The 12,334-nt window shown below is 45.3% G+C and overlaps 1 long non-coding RNA gene across 1 annotated transcript; it reads right to left on the bottom strand.

Annotated features, from left to right (window-relative positions):
• Window positions 1–5,801: 5,801 nt before the first annotated feature.
• On the bottom strand, window positions 5,802–10,378 carry LOC120997241. Its single transcript, XR_005778131.1, has 3 exons — window positions 10,328–10,378; window positions 9,889–9,890; window positions 5,802–6,431 (listed from the first exon to the last, which is right to left on the bottom strand). It is a non-coding gene; the product is annotated as an uncharacterized LOC120997241 (long non-coding RNA).
• Between the last annotated feature and the right edge of the window lie 1,956 nt (window positions 10,379–12,334).

The following is a 12,334-nucleotide window of genomic DNA, read 5'->3' as shown; positions in this document are numbered from 1 at the left end:
CTTTCTTTTGGTGGTATTTGATTGCTGCTAAGAAATTTCGTTTTTCCGATATTAATCAAAATAGGCCGCAATTTTCTAAAAGAAAAGTGTATTTTTAACTTTATCTGGTTAAATTGTTAAAATATAATTACATTTCTATACAAGTTTGTGTCAGAATATATTGTGCTACATGTCTTTGATAAAAAAAATCCAATAAGTGTATATTTATTGGTTTGCGCAAAAGTTATAGCATTTACAAACTATGGTACAAAAATGTGAATTTCCGCATTTTGAAGCAGCTCTGACTTTCTGAGCACCTGTCATGTTTCTTGAGTTGCTAGAATGCCAGGATAGTATAAATACCCCACAAGTGACCCCATTTTGGAAAGAAGACACCCCAAGGTATTCTGTGATGGGCATGACGAGGTACCACGTGTGACACTTTTTTTGCAGCCTAGGTGCGCAAAGGGGCCCAAATTCTAAAGAGCACCTTTAGGATTTCACAGGACATTTTTTACGCATTTGGATTCTAAATTACTTCTCACGCTTTAGGTCCCCTAAAATGCCAGGGCAGTATAAATACCCCACAAGTAACCCCATGTTAGAAAGAAGACTTCCCAAGGTATTCTGTGAGGGGCATGGTGAGTTCCTAGAATTTTTATTTTTTTGGCACAAGTTAGCAGAAAATTATGTGTGTTTTTTTCTTACAAAGTCTCATATTCCACTAACTTGTGACAAAAAATAAAATTTTACATGAACTCGCCATGCCCCTCACGAAATACCTTGGGGTGTCTTCTTTCCCAAATGGGGTCACTTGTGGGGTATTTATACTGCCCTGGCATTTTAGGGGACCTTAAGCGTGAGAAGTAGTTTGGAATCCAAATGCGTAAAAAATGCCCTGTGAAATCCTAAAGGTGCTCTTTAGAATTTGGGCCCCTTTGCGCACCTAGGCTGCAAAAAGGTGTCACACATGTGATATCGCCGTACTCAGAAGAAGTAGGGCAATGTGTTTTGGGGTGTATTTTTACATATACCCATGCTGGGTGAGAGAAATATCTCTGTAAAAGTCAACTTTTCCCATTTCTTTATACAAAGTTGTCATTTTACAGAGATATTTCTCTCACCCAGCATGGGTATATGTAAAAAGACACCCCAAAACACAATGCCCAACTTCTCCTGAGTACGGCGATACCACATGTGTGACACTTTTTTGCAGCCTAGGTGCGCAAAGGGGCCGAAAGTCCAACGAGTACCTTTTAGGAGGGCATTTTTAGACATTTGGATACCAGACTTCTTCTCACGCTTTAGGGCCCCTAAAATGCCAGGGCAGTATAAATACCCCACATGTGACCCCATTTTGGAAAGAAGACACCCCAGGGTATTCTGTGAGGGGCATGGCGAGTTCATAGAAGATTTTTTTTTTTGCACAAGTTAGCGGAAATTTTTTTGTTTGTTTTTTCTCACAAAGTCTCCCTTTCCGCTAACTTGGGACAAAAAGTTCAATCTTTCATGGACTCAATATGCCCCTCAGCGAATACCTTGGGGTGTCTTCTTTCCAAAATGGGGTCATTTGTGGGGTGTTTGTACTGCCCTGGCATTTGAGGGTCTCCGCAATCATTACATGTATGGCCAGCATTAGGAGTTTCTGCTATTCTCCTTATATTGAGCATACGGGTAATGAGATTTTTTTTTTTTTCGTTCAGCCTCTGAGCTGAAAGAAAAAATGAACGGCACAGATTTCTTCATTCGCATCGATCAATGTGGATGAAAAGATATCTGCCAAAAAATGTGCAAAAAAAAATAGGAGGGGAAAGGCGTCTGCCAGGACATAGAACTCCGCCCAACATCCAAACCCACTCAGCTCGTAGCCCTGGCAACCAGATTTCTCCATCACATCGATGTGGATGAATAAATCATTGCCAGAGTTTTAACTTTTTTTATTTTATACAAAGTGTTTGCCAAAGCATATGAACACCGCCCCTCAGCTCATAAGCCTCGGCAAACGTATCTTTTTTACTGCAGAGGGAGAAATCTCGTCTTGCAGCGCCGCATACACCGACTTTTGTGTAAGCTGACAGCACGCAATGCTTCTGTCAGAATGCAGATCATGCTGTAGCTGCTTGATCGCTTGGTCCACCTAGAGGGTAAAAAAAAAAAAAAACAGGCGCAACGCAATAAATTTATTAACATTAACCTTATATAACATTTGAACAGAACATTAACTTTTATAAACTTTATTGAACTTTTGAAACAGAACATTAACTTTTTTGCTTACCTGTGATTTATTTTTATTTTTTTTACCTTTAGAGGACAATCCTCTCCTTCCCCATGGGACAATGTGCAAAGCGCAAAGCGCCCAGAGATGTGGCAAAGTACATTATGCACTTTGTCCCAGGTGAAAGGAGAGGTTTGTGGCACCTGTGAGTGAAAGGGCGCCTAATAGCCCGTGCGTGCCTGTCCTGTGTCACGCAGTCCCTACACTAGTAGTGTTCCTGTGTGTGGAACTTGCGGAAACACTCCCCTATGCATAGGGCAGGCTGGTCAGGACAGTCAGGACAAACAAGGTGGTGGTCACGCCTTATTCCACCCCTGCTACAGACACAACATCTTTTCTTGGGGAACGTTGAGTTGGGTACCAGGATAGACACTGGGGAAGTGTCTGCCATGTAGCCGGCTCACTACATCAGGACTTGGGGCACGGACCTTCCTGGATACAGGATTTCGAAATGATCTCTACCTGAATTTTAGGAAGGATCCTGTTCTCCCAGCCTTACTGTAGAGAACAAAACATTATATACAGCCAATTGAAGTAAATATACAGACATCTTCTTATACAAGCGTCTGGTCCGGCGGGAAACTAAATAGGGAGCCAACATCTGGTCATTGAAGTCCACCCCTCCATGTGAAGGTTATAGTCGTGGACAGAGAGGGTTTCACAATGACTCCAGTTGCCCTTTCAATTTGGACAGTCGTGTCTGCGTGAAATGGTGGACAGAAAGTAAACGGTCCCCTCTTGTCCCTCCACTTCACCCGCGAGCAGTTCTTGGTCACACAAGGCAGGCCCTCTCCCCCGTTGCAAGTCGGGTATTAACAAGACCGTTGGGGAAGCCCCGGCGACTAGGTCGCGCGGTGCCACAGCATTGAATTCCGACTAGATGTAAGTGCCGAAAGAGGGCCACGCTTGAGTAAAAATTGTCCACGTATAAGTGGTACCCCGTGTGGAGTAAGGGTGACAACCAAGTCCTAGACAATCTTGCCACTGCTCCCCAGGGTGTAAAGACATCCAACCGGCTCAAGTTTTTAAGTCTTTTCCCTCATAGACCCTAAAACGATATGTATAGCCTGTGCCCTTTCACAGAGCTTATACAGTTTGACCTCATACCGGGCGCGCTTGCTGGGGATGTACTGTTCGATGCCAAGGCGCCCGTAAAATGTACTAGGGGACTCGTCTATGCAGATGTTTTGATTAGGAATATACACATCTGCAAATCTGGATGACAAATGGTCCTATGAGGGGCCGAATTTTGTGGAGCCAGTCATAAGCAGATGGCCTCTTGGATGACGGGTGTTATTGTCAGCGAAATGCATAAAGCACTTGATGACCTCAAAACGTGCCCTGGACATTTGCAGCAGAGAACATGGGCATGTAATGTAATTGGGTCTTTAGACCAATATGACCGCAATACATGTTTTTTTAGTTAGACCCATGCTGAGGATAAGGCCCAAAAAAAATTTAAACTCGGAAACTGTGACTGGTTTTCACCGGTAAGGCTGGGCATAGAAGCTTTCCGATTGGCGGTAATAAACTGTGTGGCGTAGCGGTTGGTTGTTCTGCCACAACTAGGTCATAGAGATCCGCAAACTCCAGACTGGGCGGTGAAAGGGGGCAATACGGGTGCGGCGGAAGCAGTGGAGCTGCCAATTAGGATTTGCCTGCACCTCTGGGAGACTAAGGGTTCTATGGGCCTGTGAACGCGTTGGCTGCGACGGGGGAGGTTACTGCACGTGCCACCGTACCAGCTTTAACTGCCCTTCTGGTGCTCGCCACTTCACCAGGAATACGGCAGTGCTGGTTAGAAGGTCCAGGATGTGCTGCGCTTGCTGGTGTATGCCGCACCATAAACAAGATCAGCGCTAGCACCACTCTGCTGCAAATGAGGCTCATCATGCGGGTATGCAGAACACTGACATGGGGTCGGGTAGCCTCCCTGACCATAGCAGGGACCTCAACCTCGTCATCTTCGCTAGCGGGTTAGAGTTCCACTGCTGTCTACAGGTTCATATTCTGAACCACTGGATTCAGCGGATGAGGCGTCCCATCGCTTTCATCCATCAGGGCCAGAATCCTGTAGGCCTCTTCAGCGAATACCCCTTATTTGACATTTTGGGCTCACTAAATTTAGGGGGTATTCTCTGAGACTACCTAGGAAAAGAGCAAACTACCTAGTAAAAGAGAGTGCTTGCGAAGTAAAGCTGCAATTGCTAATAAAGATCCAAAAAGTTCAAAAGTGATCTTTATATAGCGCCGCAGCGATTTTTACTGTGTTTTGCAGTGATCAGAAAAAAAATATTCTGTCACTGCAGTGGGGCGGAGCTGAACGCAAGTGTGCGCACAAGATCAGCCTGATCGGGCGAACACTGCATTTTTTGTAGAGCCTAAGGTGACCCTAATATACTTATATAGATCTGATTGCGATCATTCTTGATCACTTACAGATACTATATAGTACTATTGCTGATTAGCGACAGCGTTGACTCTAATCAGCGACTAATCAGTGATGCGGTGCGGTGGGCTGGGCGCTAACTACCTAGCAAGTAGCTAACTACCTGGCGGTGATGAGGGTGATCAATGGCAGGGGGTGGACAAGGGGGTGATCAATGACAGGGGGGTGGACAGGGGGTGATCAGGGTGATCAGGAGTCTAATATGGGTGATCAGGTGCTAAATTAGGGGTTAATAAGTGACACGGTAATGTGTTAATGTGTATGTGTGGTGATTTGGTGCTACTTCCAGACTGCCTGTTGTCCTCTGCTGTCGATCCAAGCAAAAGGGACACCAGAGGAGCAGTATATCAGACGCTATTTTCAAAATAGCGTCTGACATACCCATTTCAATGGTCATTTCAAAAATCCACAGCCTGCCAGCCAATGATCGCGGGCCGGCAGGCTGCAGATGAACTTGTGAACTGCGCGATCCTGTGAACGCCCACTCCTGTGAGCCCGCGTTTACAGGAAATCTCGGGTCACGCGAGATGATTGCCGATCGGCGTTAGTGTGACCTGGAGAGTCGCCGCAATCACGCCTTTCGGTGTTAGCGAGACAAGAGGTGGTTAAAGTATGTATTTTCCATTCTGCAAAACACGGATCCACAAAAAATACGGATGGCGTCCGCGTGATGTCTGTGTTGCATATGTTTATTTTTTGAGGACCCATGTAACAATGTTATTCTTGTCCGCAAAATAGGCCTGCAGAATGGACATACGGGTGTGCTGTCCCGCATTTCTTGCGGTCAATTGAAATGAATGGGTGCGCATCAGATCTGCAAATTGCGGACCAAAAATATGGTCAGGAGAATTGGAAATTGGGCCCAATCAGTAAGTTATGTGTACCCTAGTATAGTTCCATTAAAAACTACATCTTATCCCACAAAAAACAAGCCCTATACTGCTACATAGATAGAAAAATAAAAAGTTATAGCTCTTAGAAGGCGATGATAAATAAATAAATTAAAAAAAAAGCTTCTTCAGTAAGGCCCAAGAGAAGCTGTCACCAAAAGGTTTGACTGAGTAAACAATGCAACACAAACAAGAAACGTCATTGGGGCGAGGTTTCAATATTTTTTAATTGCATTTTATTATTTAAAAACAATACTATAATATATAAATGCAGAAGAAGACCAAGAGCGGCCCACATGCCAAAACTTCCCCCGTAGTATACCAATAAGTATTGTGGCTAAATAAGGGGGCCAGCTACAAAATATCCTGGTACAAGCTCCCAGGCAGAGAAAAAGACTTAAACAAATAATGGAGCTCAAAAAGTATGCGTAAAAAATATTTTATTAAAAAAGTATTTTATTAAATCACAAATTATATAAAACGAATGTCACATTAAAAGGAAATGTGGCAGAAGAAAACACCATCCTGGCAGCACACAGGAATAATATGAGAGTAATACTGCAAAATCATACATAAAAAATGTTTTTAAATATTATATGGGTATGTCCCAAATAATATACATGATGCAGCAATAACAAGTGTCAATATCCATCATGACAATCAACACCGGTTTAAATAGGAGGTTGAAGTAATATAGTACCAGGGAGCAAGATCACATGTATTCCCATACACAAAAATCCTAGAAACTGCTGCATGGAACTGACCCAAGATACTGTGTGCAAACAGGATGGCGCTACCCCGACGATGTGTTTTGGCGTACCTTCGTCTGGACAAAGTCCTCAAAAATAAAAATAGAGCCACAAAATTGGCTATCTTAGAAGCTCCAAAAATCTCATGTGAGAGTACATTCCGTATGGGAAATAAAGGTTAAGGAACAAAAAGAAACCAATGTGGATAAATAGAACTGTAAAAAAAGCATAAATGACAAAAAGAAAGCATATAAATCACTAAAACAGGAGGTAGCACGGAAGCACTGAAAAACTATAAGGAAAAAAATAGAACGGTAAAAAACTAATAAAAGCGGCCAAACTAGGGACCGAGAGTAAATTGCCAAGAGAGTAAAACTAACCTAAAATGTTCTTCAATTATATAAATGTTAAAAAAGTATAAATCTGAAGGTGTCGGCCCTTTAAAGAGTAATGAGGGGGGGAGTCGCAGAGAGCGGACGAGGAGAAAGCAAAGCTGTTAAATATTTTTTCCTCCAATGTATTGCTGTCAGATGACATGCAGAATGTAAAAAAATAAATTCCCCATTAAAAGGTGTCCTGTCTGACCCAGGAAGAAGTACATCAGCGACTTAAAAAGATTAAAATAGACAAATCGTCAGGACTGGATGGCATACACCCCGGTATCCTAAGGGAATCAAGAAATGTCATAGCCCAGACCCTTATTTCTGATATTTTGCGGACTCTATACTGACAGGAATGTCCCACAGGATTGGCGCCATGGCAAATGTGGTGCCAATATTCAAAAAGGGTCCAAAAACAGAGCCTGAAACTATAGGCCGGTAAGTTTAACATCTGTAGTGGGTAAACTGTTTGAAGGGTTTTCTGAGAGATGCTATCTTAGAGCATCTCAACGGAAATAAGCAAATAACGCCATATCAGCATGGCTTCGTGAGGGATCGGTCATGCCAAACTAATTTAATCAGTTTCTATGAGGAGGTAAGTTCTAGACTTGACAGCGGCGAATCAATGGATGTCGTATTCTGGACTTCGTCTCCAAAGCATTTGACACTATACACATAAAAGGTAGCATATAAAATGAGATGCTCGGACTGGGAGAAAAACGTCTGTATGTGGGTAAGTAACTGGCTCAATGATAGAAAACAGAGGGTGTTTATTAACGGTACCCGCTCAGATTGGGTCACTGTCACTAGTGGGGTACCTCAGGGGTCAGTATTGGGCCCTAGTCTCTTCAATATATTTATTAATGATCTCGTAGAAAGGCTTGCATAGTAAAGTATCAATTTTCGCAGATGACACTAAACTGTGTAAAGTAATTAACAATGAAGAGGACAGTATACTACTAGAGAGGATCTGATAGATTGGGAGGCTTGGGCAGATAAGTGGCAGATGAGGTTTAACACTGACAAATGTAAAGTTATGCACATGGGAGGAATAATGCAAGTCACCCGTACATACTAAATGGTAAAACACTCGGTACACTGACATGGAAAAGGATCTAGGCATTTTAATAAACAGCAAACTAAGCTGCAAAAACCAGTGTCAGGCAGCTGCTGCCAAGGCCAATAAGATAATGGGTTGCATCAGAAGGGGCATAGAGCCCGTGATAAGAAAATAGTCCTACCACTTTACAATCGCTAGTCAGACCACACATGGAGAACTGTGTACAGTTCTGGGTTCCTGTAAACAAGGCAGACATAGCAGGCTGGAGAGGGTCCAGAGGAGAGCAACTAAAGTAATAACTGGAATGGGCCAACTACAGTACCATGAAAGATTTATCAAAATTAGGGTTATTCACTTTAGAAAAAAGACACTGAGGGGAGATCTAATTAATATGTATAAATATATCAGGGGTCAGTACAGAGATCTCTCCCATGCATCTATTTATCCCCAGACCTGTGCCTGTGACGAGAGGACATCCTCTGTGTCTGGAGGAAAGAAGGTTTGTACACAAATAGAGTTGAGTGAACCCGAACTGTAAAGTTTCGGCACCCGGACCCGAACATTTACGTAAAAGTTGGGGTTCGGGTTCGGTGTTTGGCGATTTTTATGGCACTTTTGAAAGGCTGCAAAGCAGCCAATCAACAAGCGTCATACTACTTGCCCCAAAAGCCCATCACAGCCATGCCTACTATTGCATGGCTGTGATGGCCAACAGCAGCATGTGACGCCAGCGCTCTATTTAAGCTGGAGTCACGTAGCACCCGCCCGTCACTCTGCTCGGAATTAGTGTAGGGAGAGGCTGCAGCTGCTGTGAGGGAGAGATCAGGGAGAAATCTTATCAAGAACTAGTTTATGTACTCAGCGATCTATAGAAGTGTTTTGTGGGTTGCAGTGCACGAATTTTTTTAAGCCTGCCCTGAGCCAACTACTGCTGAAAACGAACTTTTTTTTCTTCAGTTAGTCAATATCAATACATGATCGGCAGCCATTTTATGCAACGATAGTGCACCAGCATAGGCTATCTGAAAGTCCAGAAATACAGCTTTGGCATACTGGGGTGAAAAAAACATCTAATATACTGCACATCTGGGATTAGACTAGCATAAGTGACTGTCACATTAGGACAGAAATACAGCTTTTTGGTTAGGGTGAAAAAAAGCTCTCATATACTGCACATCTGGGATACACGAGCATAAGTGACTGTCACATTTAGGACAGAAATACAGCTTTTTGGTTAGGGTGAAAAAAAACTCTAATTTACTGCACATCTGGGATTAGACTAGACATAAGTGACTGTCACATTTAGGACAGAAATACAGCTTTTTGGTTAGGGTGAAAAAAACCCTCTAATATACTGCACATCTGGGATTACACGTGCATAAGTGACTGTCACATTTAGGACAGAAATACAGCTTTTGGTTAGGGTGAAAAAAACCTCTAATATACTGCACATCTGGATTAGAAAAGCATAAGTGACTGTCACATTTAGGCCATAAATACGGCTTTGGCATACTGGGGTGAAAAAAGCCTCAGATATACTGCACATCTGGGATTACACGTGCATAAGTCACTGTCACATTTAGGACAGAAAATACAGCTTTTTGGTTAGGGTGAAAAAAAAACCCTCTAATATACTGCACATCTGGGATTGGACAAGCATAAGTGACTGTCACATTTAGGCCATAATACAGCTTTTTGGTTACTGGGGTGAAAAAAGCCTCTAATATATTGCACATCTGGGGATTACACGTGCATAAGTGACTGTCACATTTAGGCATAAATACGGCTTTGGCATACTGGGGTGAAAAAAGCCTCTGATATACTGCACATCAGGGATTAGACAAGCATCAGTGACTGTCATATTTAGGCCAGAAATACGCTTTTTCGGTTACTGGGGTGAAAAAAGCCTCTGATATACTGCACATCTGGGATAAGACGTGCATAAGTGAGTGTCACATTTAGGCCACAAATACCGCTGTCATATAGAGTTCAAAAAATAATAATTGAGTGCAATACCCTACATCAGGGTTTATATTGGCGGTTAATTATTTTAACATACTTAACCACTTTTTACTTTGCTTTGTGAACGCTAACTATGAGGGAAACATCTAATATGGGACGCGGTCATGGTCGTGGTGGTGGTGTTGGTGGAGCCTCTGGTGCAGGGAGAGGACGTGGCCGTTCTGCCACAGCTACACGTCTACTGAACCTACTACCTCAGGTCCCCAGTAGCCAACATAATCTACAGCGATATTTGGTCAGGCCTAATGCCGTTCTAAGGATGGTAAGGCCTGAGCAAGTACAGGTGCTAGTCATTTGGGTGGCCGGACAGTGGATCCAGCACGTTCACATTATCTCCCACCCAGTCTTCTGCAGAAAGCGCACAGGTGGCGCCTGAAACCCATGCCCATCAGTCTTTCACATCACCCCCGTGCATATCGGGGAACCTGTCTGAGCCCTCAAGTCATGCAGGCGTCTCTTAGCTGTTTCCCAAGGGCATCCACCTAGCCCTTCCCCATGGGTGGAAGACATAGGATGCACTGACGCACAACCACTTATGTTTCCTGATGAGGACATGGGAATACCACCTCAGCACGTCTCTGATGATGACGAAACACAGCTGCCAACTGCTGCGTCTTTCTGCAGCGTGCAGACCAAAAAGGAAGTCAGGGAGGAAGACTGGGTGGAAGACGATGCAGGGGACGTTGAGGTCCTAGACCCACATGTAATGAAGGTCGTGCCACTGACTTTCAGAGTTCGAGGAAGAGGCAGTGGTGATACCGAGCCAACAGCGTAGCAAAAGCGGCAGCAGGGTGCAAAAGCAGAGGAGCCGTTGCCAAAAAAGTTTGCCTGCTACTGGCCACCGTCACAGGGATCGAGCACACCAAAGGCATCTTCAAGGAGTTCCCTGGCATGGCACTTCTTCACACAATGTGCTGACGACAAGACGCGAGAGGTTTGCACGCTGTGCCATCAGAGCCTGAAGCGAGGCATTAACGTTCTGAACCTTAGCACAACCCTGCATGACCAGGCATCCTACATGCGAGACACGGGCTGCAGTGGAGTAAGCACCTTCACAACCAAGAAAGGGCTCAAGCCCCTCCTGCTCCCTCTTCTGCTGCTGCCTCGGCCTCTTCCTCCGCCTCTGGAGGAACGTTGGCACCTGCCGCCCAGCAAACAGAGAATGTGCCACCAACCACACCACCTCCATCACCAAGCACCTCCACAATGTCACACGGAAGCGTTCAGCTCTCCATCTCACAAACCTTTGAGAGAAAGTGTAAATTCCCACCTAGCCACTCTCGATTCCTGGCCCTAAATGCCAGCATTTCTAAACTGCTGGCCTTTGAAATGCTGTCATTCAGGCTGGTGGAGACGGACAGCTTCAAACAGCTCATGTCGCTTGCTGTCCCACAGTACGTCGTTCCCAGCCGCCACTACTTCTCCAGGAGAGCCGTGCCCTCCCTGCACAACCAAGTATCGGATAAAATCAAGTGTGCACTGCGCAACGCCATCAGTGGCAAGGTCCACCTAACCACAGATACGTGGACCAGTAAGCACGGCCAGGGATGCTATATCGCCCTAACTGCACACTGGTAAAGTGTAGTGGCGGCTGGGCCCCAGGCGGAGAGCTGTTTGGCACACGTCCTTTCCACTGCCAAGGATCGCAGGGCATCATTATTTGCCTACTGTTGCCTCCTCTTCCTACTCGGCTTCCTCTCCTCTTCTACCACCTCCTCATCCGGTCCACGACAGACCTTCACCACCAACTTCAGCACAGCCAGGGGTAACGTCAGCACGCCGTTCTGAAATTGATGTGTTTGGGGGACAGGCCCCACACCGTGCAGGAGTTGTGGCGGGGTATAGAACAACAGACAGATGAGTGGTTGCTGCCAGTGAGCCTCAAGCCCGGCCTGGTGGTGTGCGATAATGGGCGAAATCTCGTTGCAGCTCTGGGACTAGCCGGTTTGAACGCACATCCCTTGCCTGGCGCATGTGCTGAATTTGGTGGTGCAGAAATTCATTCACAACTAGCTCCGACATGTCAGTGCTGCTGCATAAAGTGCGGGCCGTCCTTGCGCACTTCCGGCGTTCTCATCCTGCCGCCGCTCGGCTGTCTGCCTCTACAGCGTAACTTCGGGCTTCCCGCTCACCGCTTCATATGCGACGTGCCCACCAGGTGGAACTCCACCTTGCACATGCTGGAGAAACTGTGCGAGCAGCAGCAGCCATAGTGGTGTTCAGCTGCAGCACGCACCAGTGGGTCGCACTGCGGAACAGCAACCACTTCACCACCAATGACTGGGCCTCCATGCGAGACCTGTGTGCCCTGTTGCGCTGTTTCGAGTAACTCCACCAACATGGCCAGTGGCGATGACGCCGTATCAGCGTTACAATACCACTTCTATGTCTCCTTCAGAAAACACTTAGTGCGATGATGGAAGAGGATGTGGCCCAGGACGAGGAGGAGAAAGAGGGTCATCTCTCACACTTTCAGGCCAGTCTTTTAGAAGTGGCTCAGAAAGAGGATTTTTGCAACAGCAGAGGCCAG

Source organism: Bufo bufo, chromosome 4 (assembly GCF_905171765.1).
Source record: "Bufo bufo chromosome 4, aBufBuf1.1, whole genome shotgun sequence".
NCBI classification, from domain to species: domain Eukaryota; kingdom Metazoa; phylum Chordata; class Amphibia; order Anura; family Bufonidae; genus Bufo; species Bufo bufo.
The sequence above is the reverse complement of the archived record's forward strand: the minus strand, read 5'-3'. Positions and strand labels throughout refer to the sequence as shown.